The sequence below is a fragment of the Gasterosteus aculeatus genome, chromosome 1 (genome assembly GCF_964276395.1).
Source record: "Gasterosteus aculeatus chromosome 1, fGasAcu3.hap1.1, whole genome shotgun sequence".
NCBI classification, from domain to species: Eukaryota; Metazoa; Chordata; class Actinopteri; order Perciformes; family Gasterosteidae; genus Gasterosteus; species Gasterosteus aculeatus.
In genome coordinates this window covers 16,563,612-16,581,062 of record NC_135688.1, presented here as the reverse complement: position 1 = coordinate 16,581,062, position 17,451 = coordinate 16,563,612, and the positions used below count along the sequence as shown (strand labels likewise).

Sequence of the window (17,451 nt, the reverse complement as noted above, 5' to 3'; positions counted from 1 at the left end):
TGCTCTTTGCTAATTATATATATATATATATATATATATATATATATATATATATATTATATCTATATATAATCATATATATAGATAGATAGATAGATAGATAGATAGATAGATAGATAGATAAAGAGAGAGAGAGAGAGAGAGAGAGAGAGAGAGAGAGAGAGAGAGCAGAATAATGGTTTCCAGTAGTTGGAGCAGAGACAATCATTCATTCCCTCGGACGTATCCAGTGAAATAACCGCACTGTCGAGCCTGCTGTCATTAAAGCAAGCAGCACTGCATCAACAGCAGACTATGGTAATGCAGAAGTAAATCCATATAAATCCATTAAAATATCAATCAGAAAAAACACCCATACTTCAGCTCTATTGACGTACAATGGAACAGGGAAAGATAAGGACAAAATTTAAATTGAAACTTGTACTGTTACAGACACAAAGAAAGTTGTAAAGATCCCCAATTACATATTTTTGTTGTGTGCTTTTTCTTTTGTTATAGCAGCTGCTCTACAAGAATGCAGACTTTTCTTTCATCGCTGTCCAAAATATAATTTCAACATCAGAGTAAGCTGAAATTCTAAACGTTATCATTTTACTTTGTAGGCATCAATAGTGATTAGTGATTGTGATTTGCATAGAAACACACAGTTTAATTGTTAACAAGATGACATCGAACGTTGCTTGACATCATGACTGTAATTTACTTTCGGCCAATACAACGATTAGAGCCAATCACAATGTAAGGTCACTCTAGCTCTTCTCCTACTGACATCCAACACGTTATCAGGGACCATCATGGCCGATCAACAAATAGCATATTTTACTGTACACTCAAAAAAATTTCACTGTAAATTAACGGTATTTTACTGGCAGCAAGGACGCCAGGAATTTTACGGTATAATACAGTAATGGTATACTGTATGTTACCGTAAACTTGAACGAATTTTACCGTGAATTAACTGCAATTTACTGTCAGTCGCTAGTAATTTACTGTTTAATTTACAGTGCCCTACCGTCATTTACGGTATGCTGTCGCATATTGGATTACAGTTTGTTACCATACGATTACTGTTTTTGTGTTATAAATACCAGAATGTTACCGTTTACTTATAACCCTATACTTTTACATTTAATTCCCCACAAATTAAAGAAAGACAACCGAACTCATTTCGGTCATAGTGGTTGGAGTTTATTAGATGCCAAGACAAAAATGTTAGGCCTTTGTAACCAAAAACAAAACATAAAATATGCTGCATGTATACAATAATAAAAAAATTAATCATAAAATCATTAGGAACAAGGTAAACCAACTTCAACAATACGTCATGGAACACTTTCAATTGACCGCAGCAAACGGCTGGCGTCCTTAATCCAGTGCCTCTGTAAAACAAACCAAAATAAAATATTTAGAAACACTGTCATTGGTAAAATATTAAAATTACAAAGATGAGGAAGACAACAAGATGTAAGGAAAGAGAATGTTAATCATGCTAGGTAAATAACACTTACCAACGTTACTTGGAGAGACCAGGCAATGAGAAACTCCTCCGATGTTGAACTGCGCTGACAGGTGTTCTGGATGAACTGAGACTACGCGTCTGATGTCACGTTCAGGAGCAGTCGGTCACGATTAACACTCAAATGACTTTTAGGTAATGAACACTTTGAACAATACAAATATTTATAATCTTTACATTCCAACCACTAAAACGACAGCGAAGGCGGCGCATGGGATAGGGAGGGCGTGCTGTGCAGCACAAGGTTGGTGGTTTGAATCCTGACTGCTCCCTGTGCCTAGTTGAAGTGTCCCTGAGCAAGACACTAACCCCCAATTCCTCCACATAAAATTATGTCAAACTATGGCTGTTTTGGATAAAAGTGACAGCTGCATCTATAGTAATGTCCTGTAAGTCATTATGATGATTTACAGGACCTGTTTTTCAGTGGCTGACATGGGCTTCCATACATAAACCTACAAAAGATGTAGATGGATTGTGATTCACCGCACTTGTATGTGTATTTCCACCACTTGCTGAAATATATGTAACGTGCAGTTGAATTACGGTAGTCTGCTATTGTTAATTGACAGCTTTTACTGTTTATTCGTGACATTGGGCGTTAATTTACAAGAAAGGGATGGAAATTTTAATGTATATTACAGTAATTATGACATACTGTAAGATACCGTTAGAAATGCACCGTAAATTTACAGCAATTTGTTACAGTGTATATCGTCTGATATTGATCAGCAGTACAACTTCATTTCCCACTATAATGGATAAACCATGTAATTAAGCTGCAGCTCACATGTGTGCTGAATCGTGAGGGGATTTTAACCATAAACTGTATATACGAAAAGGATGTCACCCATTGGTTTTGCTGTCATCTTGGATTCTGGCCTTTGCAATATTTTTTTGGCAAGTTACCATATTTGGAATGCAGAGAGACTATAAACTCATGTTTATAAAGTTTACCGAGGGAATAAATTAAGTGAGAGTAGAGTCATTTTCTTATAAACTTCTATTTAATCAGACTTTTTGCTGCTGGAGGAGTTGCCGCCTGCTGGTCAGTAGAGAGAATGGAACATTTTAAGGCAATTCCGTATTTCTTCCTTCTGCAGAATCGGAGGTTGATCTAAGCTGATCCTGGATCAACTACAGCCACTTAATCCACCAGTGTTTGAGGTGCTTGTGTTTGGCTGTGTCACCCTGTTCTTCACACCAGACCAATCTGCTGCCAGATGACAACGACATTCACGTGCAAACATTTGAGTTCACATTAGTGTGGGAGCCATTTTTAAACAAGCTACCCAATTTTAAGTGTTTGGACACTCCAATAAAAAACACTGTCCCCGACACAGTCCAGCTGTGCAGCTTGAGCAGATGTTTCCATATACCTCTCAATAATTCCCCATAGAATTTATTAAAAGGACACGGTTGAGCTGGACGAGTGGTAACAGGGATCTGTCATCCTGCTTTGTCGCTCAGCTCCACAGCAAGCAGCCTTTAAAAGAGGATTCTCTTCTATTCTCCTCTGCTTCCAGGGTGACTGGAGAACCAGATCTTAAGTAGCAATGCTTAATGATCCCTATACAGGCAAACTGTATACTGCATTGAACTCAAGAAACATTTTTTGCCTCATTTCCCAGGATGTTCTAAACTTTACCTCCTGTGTTAGCTCTTCATTTATAGTCTTTACCACTTTTTTTCCTCTTTCTCCATCTTTTCCAACCCTCTTTGTCTCTTTTCTCCTTTACTTTATTGATCCCTCAATCCAGATGTTTCCTGCGGCAGCAGTTCAGAACACCGCAGTTCTTTGCACGCCCCCGCAACATGTGCTGTAATGGGTAAGAATTGGTACATAACCAATCAAGTAATGGTTCACATCCATGTCTGTCCAATGGGCCGTTACTTCCTCATTTTATCCGATTGATTGTCATAACATAACGGGATTTGAGTTAGCAACTAGAAGGGCCCGGCGTTCTTTTTTGGGGCAGGATGGGCCTCTGTGGGTAGAGTTTGCAGGTTCCCCATGTGATAGTGTGGCTTCTCTTACTTCCTCCCACGGACTCTAAATGGCCGGTAGGTTTGACTCTCAGCTGGGATCCGCTCCAGTTACATTATGCATAAACACACATGACCGCCTCATGAGGCCTTTTTCTTTTTTCACCACAGAGCCAAGGACCGTGGCAAGTTTATATGTCCTTTCAGATATCTGATTGCATGATGCTTGGAAATGCATTTCTCTGCATCTCCACTGACTGCTGGACCGATGAGGCGTGAGCTCTGACTTCTGAGGTAGGAGGAGGATACTGGCTTTAATGTTCTAATGCAGAGGTCTTCAACAGGCCCCCTGGGGGTCCGCGGAGGTACTGCAGGGGGGGTCGCGGAATTTTTGGTTGATAAGACAATTTTTTTTCCAAAAATGTAAATGTCTTCAGAATAAAAGAGCAGGGTCCCTGCTCCATCTTGCCATCAGTTTTGGGGTCCTTGGCCTGAAAAACGTTGAAGACCCCTGTTTTAATGAAATAGTGGGACTGTCACAACTTGGGAACATCCGTAGGAAGGCAGAGAAAGTGCCAGTGCCAAGAGTAAATCTGTGAGCTGTGGTATTTTCATCAGAACAAGAAGCTACTCTACAAAAGCTTTTCTCCCAACGGCACTTATTCCTCTTCAATCATTCCGTCTACACACGAACACACATGGATGGACAGAAACACGTGTTGCAGCCTTTTCAGGCTTCATTTGTTCACATGACTGCGTAAGGACACTGCAAACAATGGATTGCCCATTTTAGAATAAAATTTAAAAAAAAACCTTTACACACAAATTTTTTTTCATTATTTAATTCCTCCAGCTGCAAAACAGCAGCTGGCACATTGAGCCTTGCAGTAAAATGGAAATGAGCTCACGCGTGACGATGAACACTCGCCACAAACTTGAATGGAAAAAATGGATTTTTAAGGCTATTAAGGAATAACAAAAAATATACAAAAAAAAAATTAATGGAATATTTCTATTTTGTTATTCTCAACTGTATTGAGACCACAGTCATTTGAAACAATACAAAATTAAAATGATTAAGAATGTTCTGTATATACTACATTAATAATATTGCTTTTCTTGCAAAAAAAGAAGATTACATTTGACCATGTGAGTCCATCGTCTGCTCCTCCATCACCGTCTGGTACGCTGCAGCCACAGCCAAGAACAAGGGCAGGCTGCAGCGGGTCATCCGCTCTGCAGAGAGGGTGATCGGCTGCAATCTGCCGTCCCTGCAGGACTTGTTCGCTTCCGGGTCTCTGAAGCGAGCTAAAAAGATTGTAGCCGACCCCTCCCACCCCGGACAAAACTTGTTTGTGCCCCTTCCATCTGGCGGGAGGCTGAGGTCCATCAGGACTAAGAACACGAACAGTTTCTTCTCGTCGGCAGTCGGGCTCATCAACAGAGCCGGTCCCCCACTGACTGACTCTGACATTCCACTGGTCACTCCCCTTCATACTGCACATGTCACTTTAACTGTCATTTCTCACTCGTCACTTTGTTGTCACTCGTTACTTTGTCACTTGTTTGATAGTGCACTTTATTTTTTTATATTGTTTAACTTTTTTAATATTTTTTGTGTTTAACTTTAACTTTATTCTTATTTTATACTAACCCATAGCCTTATTCTACTAACCCATTGCATTAGCATTTCATTTTATTTTATTACTTGTGCACTGCAGTCTTGTTGTCTATTGTTACACTGTCTACTGTCACGTACCAACCGCCAAGACAAATTCCTTGTAACACAGTGTGTGTGTGTGTGTGTATATATACGTGCTCTACATGTTTGTCGCACAATCACTGATGTGGTGATGAACAATATAGCCTGACAGACCGACACACACACTGCTGTGCAACGGATACAATAATAATGTAACTAACAAGGACGATTCATTGAAGCTACAAAAGGCAGACATTTACAATTGTTAACTTGGATATCAATAGGTTCTTTGACATGTGTAAATATCAAAAAGAGGGAGGCGCTTGCACACTAGTAGAGTTTAAAAACCCGCCGGTAGGATTTAGAACCGTGGCTTCTTCACGTCTTCGCCAGAAATCGGTTAGCCAGGAGTAACCAGTCATCTATCCAACGGTCCTTGAACACATCATGTATGACAAACGCTGATCCAACATGGTGATATCTAATCAGGAACCTTTGAGATCTTGTCCAAATAAGCGTTTTGAATTGCCTCGATTTGTAAGGAACATTACATTCTAACTCGTTATGTGTTAACATTTTTATGATTCACACCAATGTAAATTACTTTTACATAGTAGTAAAAATCAAGGCATTGAGAGGGAAATGTAAAGAGCCAGAAAAGTCCCAAACTCACTTAGGGTTCAAAGGCCTATGGGCAAAGTGTTCTAATAACTTTAATTTCACATGTGATTTTTCTCCTGTGAGTTTCATATTCATATTGTGCTTATGTAAACCTTTAAAACTGCAGTTCAGAGAGAGAGAGAGAGAGAGAGAGAGAGAGAGAGAGAGAGAGAGAGAGAGAGAGAGAGAGAGAGAGAGAGAGGGTCATAAAACACTGGAAAGCAGTGATTGGGGAGTGAGAGAAAAATCAAATAGAGGCGATAAAGACAAGTGATGGAAAACCATCTGAATAATAAGTAAGAAGAGAGTTGGAGAGTGTGACAGAAGAAGGAAAGGGAATGGAAATAAAAGTTGAGGAGGAGAAAGAGGGAATCACAATGGCATTTAAATAAAGCTCCTTTATATCCATATTGTTTAAATTCATCTGCCGTCCCACAGAGCAGGAGCAGCAGCTTCTTCTCACAATTGAATTAGCATCGAAGATCTGATAACTAGATACAGTATATTTTAAGCAGACAATCTTTAAGTTCTGCTTAAAAGTCAGCATGTATCCATGTGTCTGAGCGGGTGCACATCAAGGTTTGAAAACAGAATTTGGGGGAATCAGGAACTCTGTCAGCAAGGGAGCACTTCATTCTGGTTGTATTAGCTCCTGAGAGACAAACAAGTTGCAATATTGCTTGACCATCCTGTATCATCAGTGTGTGGTCCCATTTGTTCTCATGAACCAGAAAGCGATGGCTGTTACTGCAACCCCCAAGCCCCTCTCCATCCATCCAATCATATTGGTTCACTGACAGCGTCGTGTGACTACAGCTGCATCCAAACCAGAGGCTGGAAAGTAAACAAAGTTGCGTTAACTGCATTAAAAAAATTTAGCGACATTTTAGCGCCCACATTAATCGCATAGATTAACACAAAGTAGGAAGAGTCTCTCAGTGTTCACTTCTCACGAAACATTCTATCAAAAACATTTAAACAACTCAGATGCAAATATATGGAGTACGTAGTGGATTGTGTAGTCCTTGAAGTACAGAAGGAAGTGGAAGAAGGAGTGATGTGAGATCTTGAATAACACGCAGCAAATGAACACAAAGAGATCCTCACAGAATATGTGTGCGTGTCTGTGTGTGTGAGGGAGAATATTTAGAGGTCACCAGGCTAAGTGGTGATGGAGACAAACACCTCATTCCATCTCTGCTCTTTCCTGACCTTATTAGGATGTGTAAATGTGTGTGGGTGTGTGTGTCTGTGTGTTTGTGTGTGTGCGAGAGGGAAGAATGGATGAAGAAAAAATACGTTGTGTGTAAGCAAACACACATAAAAACACTGCAGTTAAGTCAATGTTAATTATATTCTCATAATGGATCACTGTTTCTCCTCACACACACACTCAGTTCCCCTTTGGGCTCCTCTCAGAAAGCCAATAACTACACCCTCACATCACCTCACCCCCCCCTCCACTCACCTCCCCTCCCTCCCCTCCCTTCCTCCCTCCTCTGTATCCAGGCAGAAGCCATTAGAGACGACACACAGGAAACTAACCTTTTACAGACTGCCGATGACTCACGCCGCGCGGCACTAACCACACACACCCGGTGGTCCGGCACAAAGTACCCGTGCACAGCCTTGAATAAGACAGGAAGTCGCTCGAGCAGCAAGAGCTGATGAGCTCGTTCAAATATTCTTTCACGAGGTAATGAGGCACTGATCACATTGAGTGAGTCACTGGCTGTAAACTATAAAGATCAAACAAAGCAAGTGTGCTAAAATCTGCTGTATGTGTGCTGACGTTTCTTATAATATACAAGTATGCTAAGTAGATCAAGGATGCTAATCAGTTGTTTAACTAATACCTCCCACAAAGAAGCAATCAATATAAAATACTGTTCTACCTGAAGTGACAGGCGAGTTGTGACAAGAATCTTCTTTTTGTTTTTCTGCACAATACTAATTATGTATTTTTTTTACTTATCACATTTATTACTATTATTTTTTTATTTCAATTCTCTGGAAAAGAAAACCTTGTCTCGTTGAAAATAGAGGTCTGGTTGAAAAACGGTCTTAAAAGAGGGGTAACGCAGGCAGCCATATTGGAAATGAAGAAAGCAAGAATCCAATACCGAGGGACCAACATGTCAGAAAGCCGAAATGAGCTCCATCAATTTAATGTCTTTTACACACATGTGAGCGATGTCTGACGTTTCGTATGGATGGCTATTGACTTTCGCATTAATCACCTTCATCCAGTAACGCAAATGAACTGGTGTGCATCGGCCTGTGTTGCGGGACGGACATTGGGTGAAAACATTCGGGTTGAAAAGAAGCAGTATAAAAGGTGATATGTATTCATGCCCGACACTGAACATTTTGCTAATCAGTAAAGAAAAGCTGTAATAAAGGCTGATGAGAACAACCTCCAGTTTATCACACAAACAAAGAAGCCAGACTTTATTACTCCTTTCAACCTTGATGAAAACAGCAAACATCGCATCCACTCCTTTTGGTTGTAACCTTCACAATAAAAGCAATAGGTTTAAGTAAGACGCTTATTTCCCATTTGCTAAGCAACACCCCTAAAAAGCTGCATGTAGCAACTAGCTCTGGTCAGGGTCCAACACATATCTTCAAGATTATCTAAAATACGTGCTTGAAGGCTGAACGTGAGCACAGTGAGTGAAATCAAGAAAAAACAGAGGAAGTGTTGAAACGCGACGAGCAGAAACAAACAAGCAGAAAGAAGAGGGGGAAAAAAAGGACAGGGTTCAGACAAATAAAACAAAGGTAGAAGGAAATAGCTTGCTTGTCATTGGCAACAAGTCCCTGCTCTCTTGTTACTGCAGCTACATCACATGAAGCCCTGAGGGACACAGACACCTTCAGCAACACACTCGCATACATTCACAAATCACAGTGGCGCACAGAAACACTTGGACCTGAAACTGTTGTTTGAAGCCACAGAGAACTCAGTGATCGTATCTGTACTTCATTCAGCTCATTGTTCCGTGTGTTTCCATCGCCGGCTGAAGACCAGACTGAGGTAGGCTGCTGCTGGTAAACACAACGCCTCCACTTCGCTGTTCGTGCCAGTTTCTCCTGAGATACTCGCCAAGATAAAAAAGTGAAAAGTTTTTGTCTCACTGCAACCACATTTACTGCTGCAACCACTGATACACGTTTCCATGAATGAAATGCAGAGGGGAGGGGGGGGGGGGGGGGGGGGGGTTAAGAGCGCCTGCCTCCCTTGGGGACCCGGAACATAATATAAAAAGGTTGAGAGTGGCTAGGGAAAGTTCCTGCGGTGGGGAAAAAGGTGCTGTACAAAAACACAGGGTCCAGCACACATATGGAGGTTACGATATGTAACCCTAGTCCTGTCCACATCATCAAAGTCTGCAGCAGACGAGGATGGACGTCTGCTCCCCACACAGGAGAAAACTGAGTATTCCTGCACCTTGATGAAATGTTTAGATCAACTGCTGCGTTTTCCTCCCTGGCTTTTTACAGGTTTTATTGCATTTGAGACAAAAAGGGTTCTCAGCATCTATTTGCGTCAAAGCCACACTTTGGATCTTTTTCATCTTTCTGGAATGAAGCGTGTGTCACGCTGTACTGAGCCGGAGCTGGGCTGAGATGAGAGTATTACTCATAACAGTCCAATAGAGGGCTCCGCCTGTGTGAGCTACAACAATTAGATATACAAAGTCACAGGGGGCGCACATACAAACACACAAAGAGAGCAGTCCTTGGTTTCCTGGCAGTGAATAACAGTCCTTAGATGTTTAGTATTCAGAGAGGGGAAGGGAACCAGAGGAGAGAGAGCAAACTGGCTTTAATAACAAAGCAGCCTCTCTGTGACTCCCTTACTGAGACTTGTTAAGTGTGTGTGTGTGTGTGTGTGTGTGTGTGTGTGTGTGTGTAGCTGGATATTATGTAATTTATTCCCACACAAACGCATAGAGGCGGTTTACTCACCCTAACCAAACGCATGGGCTGAAGGGGTTTCCAGTCGCCCTGAAACAATGAAAGAAATGTGATTAATGGATACCGAGACGCTTCTTAGATACCGTGCAACACATAACACAATTTTACACGCATGCTGTGTATCCTTACAAAACCAATGCAATTTCTCTTTACCCTCTGCCCTCCAGACTATCAAACCCCCCAAAGAAACAGCTTGGGATGTATAAAGAACCTGCTTGGCTGAAGGGGATTTATTTCCGCTGCTGCTTTAGAAAACCACTCAGGCGATAGCTCAGTGGGTTGAAGTGTGGTCGTATGAGCTATCAGTCATCAATGTATTGCCAACAGAATCGGACAGGAATACCAGTTGTGGACCAAAAGTGGGTAAAAGTGTGTACTGCTGTAAGGAGCTCCAAATGTATTTATTTATATACCACTTGATGCTCCCAGTGAGCAGTAGACGTCATTTTAACGTAGAAATCTGAGAAATGGTTGCAATTGGGCTGAAATAGGGATTGAAATGAGGTGTGAATTTCAAAGACCTCATTTCAACGTCTTTTTAACCGGCTGAAAATATTAATTAATTAACTAGTTGCCGAAAATTCGGCCCACGCGAAGACGTGATTTCAACTAATTTATGATTTCCGTTAAAACGCCATGAATATGGAACCATAGACCGTGTGCTGTTGATAAGATGTTTTTAGGACAAAGTAATGCGGGCAGTTTGAAACATTACTTTCGAATACGTAACTCTGCTTTCATCTGTAACGCGCATGCGCAAATTCTTAGACGCTTGCAGAGCTTTGACCCGGTGCAGCACGAGGCGAAGTTTCTACCAAAGAAAAGCAGTATGAACTGGCTCATAAAACCAGGGCTACAGGCTGCAGTAAGTACGTGAGAGTTTTAATGAAGCACACCTGGAACTATGACCGGTATTTTTTTAACTTGTTCTGTCTACTTAATACAGGGTAGGCTGCTTTCTGCTAAACTAGTTAGCCTCAGCGCAGGCGGCAAATCACTGTCAAAAATCGAGAGCGAAAATCAGGTTGATGCGCCCGCGTGAATCAAACATCCGCGAGAAAATCACCGTCTCGCGCAAGATATTTGCTCGCTCGCGAAACGTGAACTTTCTCGCTCGCGAGGTTAGTCTCTGCTCGCGCTCGAAGGTGTTTTCTACGCGCTCGCTGTTTTTCTTTTTTACAGTAAGGGGGCGGAGCCAGTCACCATGGTCACATCTGATTGGTTACAAACCCCGTCTTTGGATTGGCTGGAGTGATGCATTCACACAACTATAGAAGCCCATTTGTGCACTGAAGAAAGGGGATAGAAAGTCGAAATTATGAGATAAAACGTTGTCAAAAAACAAACGCCCCCCTCGGCCGTAGATGACAACCAGCTATAACCATCATTTACCATCATTACCGGCACATTAAGAGCAATGCGTCCAGCTCGCAGACCGGTCCGTATTTGTAAAATACCGGGAAAAAAAGTCTAAATAATGAGGTAAGATATGCGCAGGCTCCTCCATAGTTCGGTAACGTTGGCAAGATATTCAGATTCAGACTGACAGACCGGTCTGCATGAACTTTTGCTCGCGCAAGACAAGACTTTTGCTCGTGGATGTTTGATTTACGCGCGCGCATCAACCTGATTTTCGCTCTCAAATTTTGACAGTGATTTGCCGCCATAGCAGGTAGTGTGGCACTTTGCGTCTTTGCGGTAATGGCTTAAATCACAGACAGAGTCTTTGCATTCCAGGCAGGAGGATGATACGTCTCAATACTGCGGACAGACGAGAGAGGTAGCGGCAAATTACAAATAAAAAGACGGTAGGAAGACAGATGGCGAAATTTGATAAAAAGACGGGTGAGAAAAATGACGAACAAATGGCGCTCTCCAAAAAGAACAAAGCGGACAGCGAGAGCAGAGCATTTGATCCTCAATGGACGGACTTGTTTCGGTTCATACTTCCCACTGCAGCACTAAACCTGTGTCTCATATGCTTAGAATCCGTGGAAATGAGCTCCTCCACGTGAGGAGGAGAACAGCCCTGATGCATTAAGACCAGGTTTAAAATCCTGGCAGAAAAAACTACAGCTTACTTACCAAGAAAGTGGGGGAGTGGATATATATTTTATTAAACTGTTCAAGTGTTAAAATGTGTTGGAATGTGATCAAAACGTAGACGTCGATCGTAGACATCTTTTAAATGTATTTTCAAAGGAAAAATGCTCACCGGGCTATAATCTGAGTTAGGATAATTTTGACGGTTTACCTTTGGTGTTAGAAATCTTGGCGGTAATTGTTAGGACAGAGAGCTTTGAACAGCGAGGTGATTTGAAGTTCTCAGCAGGGAGGGGTGGGGGTTGGTTATGCGGGGGATAGCAAGACGCTCGCCCTGGCCCGTGAGGCTAATTCACCGAACGTGCTGTCGCCCCGTCACTCTGAATAATCATCCCTCTGAATGTCTGTCTGGCTTCTCTCTCACCGAGACGTGCCCGAGACACCGACGAAAGCCTCCGTTCTGACAGAAAAAGGCCGCATAGAATGGATTATTGATCTGTGCCCACAGACGAGAGAGAAATAAAAGATTGTATGTACAGAGAGAGAGACAGAGAGAGACACAGAGAGATATTTCAGGCTGAGGTGGAGATTGAGAAACAAAAAAGACTCTGTTGGCGGCTGGATAGTGAGCGTTCCATATCACTGCGCACTCAAAGTAACAGGTTTGATTTTGCGCGACCGTTAGTTGACATTTCAGTTTTTAGCTCGGTGGCGATCGCCGAAAAAAGACATTGGAAACAAAAGGTCGGGCAATGCAAGCTTTCACAACCGGAGAATTAAGGTATCATGAGCAATGTGAATGAATGAGATGGTACGAGATCTTGCAAGACCTAATGCGGTTTACATGCACGTATGGGGTCTACTGAAATGCAATACACAACGTTTGGTGGCTAATACTATTTTGTGCTGAAAGGCAGCTATTTACTTACTACTTATAGTAAGTAAATAGCTGTCGAGGCTTGCCGGCCCTCCCTAACAACACCCTCAACTGTTGAGTCAACACTGTTTTTCTTAATCCATCCCCCATACAATGTCTTCCTTGTCTTGTTATTATGCTGCCGGCATCCCTAAACACACACTCACAAACCTTTATCGGACAACTAATATTGCCACAGCCCAAAAGAAAACAGATGGCAGATATGAGCCAATATAAGCGCATAAAAGCAATCACAAGCAATTCTGTCTCAGAAAACATAAAGCCGCTACTACTACTAAGAGTAAACATGAGGCGGTGTCTCATCCCAGACAAAAACATTGCAGTGTTAACGCACACACACACACACGCTTACACACACAATAAAGTGAAATATGGACACCTTCTCTAATATGAGATGTGGGTCTATAGGCAGGCGCCGACATTTTTCTAAAGCGACATTGTACATTAAACTTCAATAACCAGCAGTGAACAAATAAAAATAATAATAATAATTGTAATAATACTAATAGATTTCCAATGCATGTGTAAAAGCCACTAGGGCAAAAGGGTGAAACATGTTCAGATGCTTGTAGGGCTGCAACGATTATTTTGATAATCGATTAATCGGTCGATTATTTCTTTGATTAATCGGATAAAAAAAAAAACAGCATTTAAGCTTTAATTTCCAACCCTTTATTCTAAAACAGAACTGCAAATTTACATCGCAAAAATACTTGAACATAATAATTTATAAAAAATACAAATCATAAAAGTTAACAGGATTTGTTTTAACGTCAGAACTTGTTCTCTATACTACACTCACAAACTCTCACACTGACAAAAACACCCCCATGTTCACTTGAAGCTTATTCATTAAATTATTACCATCATTGTAGTGTAAGTAAATGTATACAGCTAAAAAACAACCAAGTGCTATGAGATGAATTTAAAATGGCATTTGTAAATAAATGCATTAGAGGCTTCTTAGTTGATTTAATGGATCACCATGTGTCTCCCTTTACAGGCATAACATCAACTACCGTATAACCCACTGTATATGCGCAAGCGCACTGGACTACTAGATATGACAGCATTAAAAAGTACAACACACACAAATATATTTGTCAAAAATAACAGATGTGGGACAAAGCACGAAATATATACAAAACAAAAGATTGAAAAATGAATGGTCCAAAAGAGGCGAGTAAATAAAAACGTGTCTTAGTCTTGCTAACTGCTTTACTGCTGTTATTAGCGAACTAACGCTAGCTTGATCAGCTGGATGACGAGTAAAAAGCAGCAGCGCTGCTGGAGGCTCGTTACGTTCCTCACGTCCAAACGGACAACGTGGTGCTCCCGTGCCATGTTCCCCCCCAATGCTCGCACACCTTGGACGACTAGTCGAACAGATGTTTCGTGGGGCTTTTGAGTTGGTTTTTACTTTACTCAACACATGTTCAAATGTAGGAACTGCATCTCACAATTTACCCGGGGTTTCCCCTCAAGATAAACTAAAGCACCAAAAACTGCAATACGGCTCCAACAATAATGGTTTCATTTGTTTTGGCTGACGTGAAAGTCGTCCGTCAAGCTCACAAACAGTACACTGTAACAAATTGCTGTAAATTTACGGTGCATTTCTAACGGTATCTTACAGTATGTCATTATAACTGTAACATACAGTTAAATTTTTCATCCTTTGCTTGTAAATTAACGGCCAATGTCATGAATTAACAGTTAAAGCTGTCGATTTACAATAATAGCAGACTACCGTAATTCAACTGCATGTTACATACAGTGCCTTGCGAAAGTATTCGGCCCCCTTGAACTTTTCAACCTTTTGCCACATTTCAGGCTTCAAACATAAAGACATAAAACTGTAATTTTTTGTGAAGAATCAACAACAAGTGTTACACAATCATGAAGTGGAACAAAATGTATTGGATATTTCAAACTTTTTTAACAAATAAAAAACTGAAAAATTGGGCGTGCAAAATTATTCAGCCCCCTTAGGTTAATACTTTGTAGCGCCACCTTTTGCTGCGATTACAGCTGTAAGTCGCTTGGGATATGTCTGTATCAGTTTTGCACATCGAGAGACTGAAATTTTTGCCCATTCCTCCTTGCAAAACAGCTCGAGCTCAGTGAGGTTGGATGGAGAGCGTTTGTGAACAGCAGTTTTCAGTTCTTTCCACAGATTCTCGATTGGATTCAGGTCTGGACTTTGACTTGGCCATTCTAACACCTGGATATGTTTATTTGTGAACCATTCCATTGTACATTTTGCTTTATGTTTTGGATCATTGTCTTGTTGGAAGACAAATCTCCGTCCCAGTCTCAGGTCTCTTGCAGATTCCATCAGGTTTTCTTCCAGAATGGTCCTGTATTTGGCTCCATCCATCTTCCCATCAATTTTAACCATCTTCCCTGTCCCTGCTGAAGAAAAGCAGGCCCAAACCATGATGCTGCCACCACCATGTTTGACAGTGGGGATGGTGTGTTCAGGGTGATGAGCTGTGTTGCTTTTACGCCAAACATAACGTTTTGCATTGCTGCCAAAAAGTTCGATTTTGGTTTCATCTGACCAGAGCACCTTCTTCCACATGTGTGGTGTGTCTCCCAGGTGGCTTGTGGCAAACTTTAAACGACACTTTTTATGGATATCTTTAAGAAATGTCTTTCTTCTTGCCACTCTTCCATAAAGGCCAGATTTGTGCTGTATACGACTGATTGTTGTCCTATGGACAGACTTTCCCACCTCAGCTGTAGATCTCTGCAGTTCATCCAGAGTGATCATGGGCCTCTTGGCTGCATCTCTGATCAGTCTTCTCCTTGTTTGAGCTGAAAGTTTAGACGGACGGCCGGGTCTTTGTAGATTTGCAGTGGTCTGATACTCCTTCCATTTCAATATTATTGCTTGCACAGTGCTCCTTGGGATGTTTAAAGCTTGGGAAATCTTTTTGTATCCAAATCCGGCTTTAAACTTCTCCACAACAGTATCTCACAGTTAGTTTACCTTGTCCTAATGATTTTATGATTCATTTTTTTATTATTGTATACATGCAGTATATTTTATGTTTTGTTCTTGGTTACAAATGCCTAACATTTTTGTCTTAAAGGCATCTAATAAACTCCAACCACTATGACCGAAATGAGTTTGGTTGTCTTTCTTTAATTTGTGGAGAATTAAATGCAAAAGTATACGGTTATAAGTAAACGGTAACATTCTAGTATTTATAACACAAAAACAGTATTCGTATGGTAACAAACTGTAATCCAATATACAACAACATACCGTATATTACGGTAGGGCACTGTAAATAAAACAGTGTTACTAGCATCGACTCACAGTAAATGGCAGTTAATTCAGAGTAAAATTGGTTCAAGTTTACGGTAACATACAGAAATCCATTTTACGGTAACATAGTGTAAAAAACATTTACGGTATTATACCGTAAAAACCGGTAAATTCCTGGTGTCCTTGCTGCCAATAAAATACCGTTAATTCACAGTGAAATTTTTTAGAGTGTAAATCTACAAACTGACAGAAACCTTTTTTGACCCATTGTTGGCCGACGTCTAAATTCAGCTAATAGATATATAAGATATATAAGATTTGGACAGGGGCGTGTGTCTTGGTGCGTCACTTTCAGGGTGGATTAAGGAGCAGTTGTTTAAACCCGTGGGAGGTTGGGAAAATCAACATTATCCAGGCCAAAATAATTGCGATTCACGCACCAGACATCCCTGCGCCAAGCCCAACCACCCACCCTTGTGAGGTCTGGAGACGCTGCGCACACATAGCAGCCTGGGAGGTTTAACTTGGGGCTTCGACCACCGGCAGGGAAACGCGCTCCACGGCTGCAGGGAGAGACTAAACTATTGGCCCGCCCGGGAGGAACGCAGGGCAGCGGTCTGGGGACGGCGTTCCTCCCGCCCAAAGATGCGAACGAGCAACCCGGAGGAACCGACAGTAGTTCAGGTTTAAAGACAGGTGGATGGTTGTTGTTTTAGGTGAGATTTGATCTTGTGTCTACAGAAACTATTCTAAAAATATAACAAAATAGATGTTGGGGAACAGCTGTGACTCTTTTCATGTAATAGAGCCCTGCAATTTGGTGCTCTATAAAACATGTCAATGCTGTGACTTCTAATACGTGGCAGTGATGGTGAAGTGAAGTCTCAGACCGGTGTGATATTCTCTAAACACACTCGGCATCAGAAAATGAAATACCAATTATCACTTTTTTTCTGTTTTCTGTTTTGAAAATAAAGCGTCCTCTTGCTGGTTTCTCCACTGTTGCTGACCACCACTTAAATCAGTAACAGATCTTGCCAGTTAACAAACTAGTTTTACTCTGCGACAGGAGGAGAGCTCGTGGGCTACCACCCTTCCCGATGAATATTTCATCAACCCTCACCAACCATATCAAATGGGGTTATTGGCACGCTGAGGTGCCAATAACCCCATTTGATGGTGCCCATGTGAGGTGCCTGGACAATAATCATCTTCCTCCACTATCTTAATCTGAGCATACACAGAAATCTATCTACTTCATTAAAAGAAACACTGACTTGACTGGTCAATTACCAGTACAGTTGCAATCTCTCTTAAGGGCCACGTGCACTTCAAACCTCAACAGA

General features: G+C 41.4%; 1 protein-coding gene across 6 annotated transcripts in view; it reads right to left on the bottom strand.

The window, feature by feature from the left end:
- LOC120821401 (sodium/calcium exchanger 2) overlaps positions 1 to 17,451 on the bottom strand; it is a 125,087-nt gene that overhangs the window by 67,897 nt on the left and 39,739 nt on the right. For 5 of the 6 annotated variants that reach the window (XM_040179898.2, XM_040179917.2, XM_078106520.1 and 2 more), the window contains one exon: positions 9,840 to 9,878. The exons of the other annotated variant lie outside the window; for it this stretch is intronic. The gene's annotated coding sequence lies outside the window, so the exon portion shown is untranslated. The remainder of the gene's footprint in view (positions 1 to 9,839; positions 9,879 to 17,451) is intronic. 6 annotated transcript variants of the gene reach the window in all.